Genomic DNA, 4,465 nt, shown 5'->3' on the forward strand with positions numbered 1-4,465 from the left:
CAGTAGACAATTTCGAACACTATTTAACGCGTTATTGCCAAAATACAGCCTAATTTAATGCGTAGAGTTTGTGCAAAATAGACCTCGAAATTACGTCATGCGCGCGAGCTGCGGGGCCATTTGCCCCCAAATTTTATTTAAATTATAAATGTGAAAAATTAATCGTATAATAGAAAATATTTTTCTGTAATTTATTTTTTCACCGTCTCTCTCTCTCTCTCTCTCATATATATATATATATATATATATATATATATATATATATATATATATATATATATATATATTAATGCTTATTATTTTATGAGTCACTTTAAGACTGGCCAGGTTATAAAACATCACAAATAATCGTCTAAAATATAGAGTCCTCCTAAAAAATAATTTTAAAAAAACACGTAGAATTTATCTCCATAGCAAAAAATGGTTAACTGTCCTAAAACGCTAGAATGACCAGGGAATAGTGATCATTTTACATAAAATTTATATGTGAAACTGACCCCTCACTCTGAGTTTTAAAATAATTGTTTTTTGTGTTTTCCGGATGTTTATGCAGATGTAGAATCTCATTTTTGATGAAGTGATTAATCTGAGTGTTAATCTGCTATGATCCCAGAACTTTTTTTTTAAGTTACCACCCCCGAATTTTTTTCTCGCTTTTTTCACAAGCAAATGACTTAAATTCAAACATTTAACCTAGCAAATAAAAAGTAAGAATATAATTTAAAATAAATGACTTCAAAAATTATTTATTGTTTAGATCTCCTATCAGAATCTTGGGAACGACTTGACCCAACGGGAACAGCCCGCTCTAACAGGTTAAAAAAAAAATAAATAAATAAAAATAAATAAATAAAAAAAGGCGGGAACAGGTGTGCGTGACATTGTTTACCGCGCACCGTCACCGACCTGCCCGGCTTCGCTCACCTACACTCAACAGTTGTGTAGAAAGCGGTAAACGACTAAAGGTGAATAATAACGACGCACAAAGAGAGAGAAAGGTGTATTACTGTCTTTCCTTTTCTATTCGCATTCGCTCCCCCACATACATACACACACATTTGTAAAGTAAACCGGTTTACCAGGATTTTTTGTTTTGTTTTTGTTTCATTTACTTGTTTAAAATCAATTAATTTTTTTAAAAAATCTTTTTGTTACATGTTTGTGTAAAAGAAAGAAAACAAAAATTAAACCGTTTAAAAAGATATGGGAAAAATGGATACTATGATCTGGGGTGTGCTTTGTCCTAGTTTTAGAAGCCGGAGCAGAGGGAGGGGGTGATGCTTTTTAAATTTAGTTTTACACCTGATCGACATGCTATTGGTTGAATGGAAAAACTAAGTGATCGCTTAGACGCTTAAAACTAGGACAACACAAAGGTGCCACTTTTTATAGGCTTACTTTTGTCAGTAGCATGAAATTCATTTTAAATATAAATGACAAAATAAATTTACTATACGACGGCGATGTTCAGATAATTTTTGTTAGGCCGAAGTGCCCTTCTTTTAGTGACACTGGCATGAACACTCCCACCTATTGACCTTGTGTCACCACACCTTGCTGTGTTTGGGCAGCAAGTAACTTTCTACTATACAAAAAGGCAACGCTTGTCTATTTCGAAGTTTAAACTTTGGTTAAGTAAAAAAAAAAAAAAATAGCATACAAAGTTAAGACGCCGGTAGTGGACTCGGTTTAGGTAAAATATATAACGGAACGGGAGTTACTAAGGATGAAACGAAATACGAAACCATATGGAAATAATTTATTTAAGAAAAATTATTTTAGTTTTAACACTTCTTGTGCTATCATTAAATAATAATGATAAAAAATACCCCCAATTTCGGATTCGTAATTCAATTGAAGATAGCTACCTTGTTTCATGATGCATTATCTAGAACAAAATTATGTGATAAGATTCGTGAAAATTGTAAATTATTTCTCTTTGAATATATTGGAAATATGTTGAAAAGTATTTATACAAATGTAAACTATGAAAGTTTAAATTACTTTTTTAAAATAAAATATTTCCATGTGAATATATTTTAAATATATAAAATAAAATAGTCATATATATATATATATATATATATATATATATATATATAAAAGTTTCTTATTTTGTTTTTATTGTCTCATGGTACAACAAGAAGCGGTGATTCTTTTCCAGGACGCCAGCTCGCCAAAAAGTACGCCACGGGCCAAATTTCATTCCATCATAAAAACAACTTTCTACAGAAAAAAAACTTATTTTTACACTTTTATCTCGCGAATAAACATGAAATTATATATTGAAAACCGTGTTTGTCATTTTTAATATTCAACAATGGACTTGAAGTCAATGATTTCGATTTTAAAACAAAACTAAATTTTTTTTATATAAATTTCTGTTTGGCATACTCATAAATTATTTTTTCTAAAGAATAAAATTGAATAAAGTTTATTTTTACAAGAATGTTTTGACATTTACCTAGCGAATAAGCATAAAAATATGTGAAAACCCGAGTTTATTATTTAAAAAAAAATAAAAATTATACACCGGGTATAAAGTTGGCTTCTTTTTTTTTTTTTTTTTTTCTTAAACGGAAGTGACTTTGATAAAATTGTGTTTGGCGCACTCATGATTTATTTTTTCTAAAGAATAAAATTGAATAAAGCTTATTTTTACAAGAATGTTTAGACATTTACCTAGCGAATAAGCATAAAAATACATATGAAAAACCACGTTTATTTTTAAAAAATCAAAATCATACACGGGGTATGCAGGTGTCAAAGTCACTTCCGTTTAAGAAAAAAAAAAGAAGCCAACTTTATACCCGGTGTATAATTTTGATTCAAAAAAAAAAATAATAAACGCGGTTTTTCACATATATTTTTATGCTTATTCGCTAGGTAAATGTCTAAGCATTCTTATAAAAATAAACCTTATTAAATTTTATTCTTAAAAAAAAAATAATTTATGAGTACGTCAAACAGATTTATAAAAAAAAATTAGTTTTGTTTTAAAATCGAAATCATTGACTTCAACTCCGTTGTTGAATATTAAAAATAATAAACACGGTTTTCAATATATAATTTCATGTGTATTCGCGAGATAAGTGTAAAAATAAGTTGGGTTTTTTTCTGTATAAAGTTGCTTTTATAGCGTCCCAAAAAAGAATCACCCGTGACTTTGATAAAATTGTGTTTGGCGTACCGTTTTAAAGCCAACAAGTAACACTCCTGTGTCAAATTAACCTAACCTATAAATACTAATGATCTGGTCAACGAAATCAGATTTCTTCAGAATTCTCCAGCCGCACTGCACTGGAGGACACAAGAATATATGACCCCCCTCCCCCGCGTGCCTGAAAGGCGAAAAGGAACACTTCAAAGATTCACATACAAGCCTTCTTCATCTTACTCACACGTTTTTACACTAGCAAGAGTCAAGCAAACAGAAACGAATTGCTACTCATAGCTATGCATGTACTAGCAAGAACAAGGTAAAGCAACACACATACACGATACACCACGTTGCTAAATACTCACATGCATATATTATTTACAGGGTGGAACAATAAAATTATCACCCTAAAAAAGACGATATGATTCCATTTCCGTTTGATGAAAACCAGTTTTCTTTTCTTTTTTTTTCTTTGTTGCATACCATCTACTAGTTGGTCAGTTGTGTACAAATCCCAAGAGTGATAGAAGCCTTCTATTATGTTTCAAAGCGATACAATATTCAACGAGTGAGATCGGAGATGCGCCACTGTACAACTCATGTTCTCTACCAATCCAAGTTATGACAACAGGACTATTGCTAGCACCCTCAAAATGTATCGCTGGATTGCCACGAATAAAGTTTCCAGCCACAGTTATGGTCTTTGGTGTGGTATCAAGTGAGGGCCACATCATGTCACGCCATATCTTCGAAATCAGGTTGAACGTCCGCATGCAAATGAACTCTGAATGACTTGATAAATTTCTGAGTCAGAATCTTTTCCATCTAACACATATTGCTGGCAAGTTTTTGACTTTGAAGTAGTATTTTGGAGCTTTTTATATCAAATAGCTTCATACTTTGTCTGGAGTGATTTCTATAAAAAAAATAATTGATTTGATTTTCAAATTACCAAATCATTTCTGTTAAAACTCAGATAGACTGGCCTGAAGCGACCGTTGATAATATTGGCAAAAGTTTTTTTTGCCAATTTACAAAGAAATAGAAAGGCAGTCAGTCGGGATTCAACTTTCAAATTGTAATCATGAAACAATAATACAATACAATATAATATATGATGGGAAGGAACACATCCGAGATTACAGTCTCTCAATACACACCATTTCTAGATTTGTAGTCAAAGCAAAGCAGGTGATTCTTCCAATGTTTGTCTAGTCTGGCTTTGAAAGTATTGAGTGACTCAGAAGATACCACTTCTTCCGGCAACTAGTTCCACAAATTCACCACATCTTGGGTGAAGAAGCG

This window comes from Euprymna scolopes, chromosome 11 (genome assembly GCF_053919585.1).
Source record: "Euprymna scolopes isolate OS-2025 chromosome 11, ASM5391958v1, whole genome shotgun sequence".
NCBI lineage: Eukaryota > Metazoa > Mollusca > Cephalopoda > Sepiida > Sepiolidae > Euprymna > Euprymna scolopes.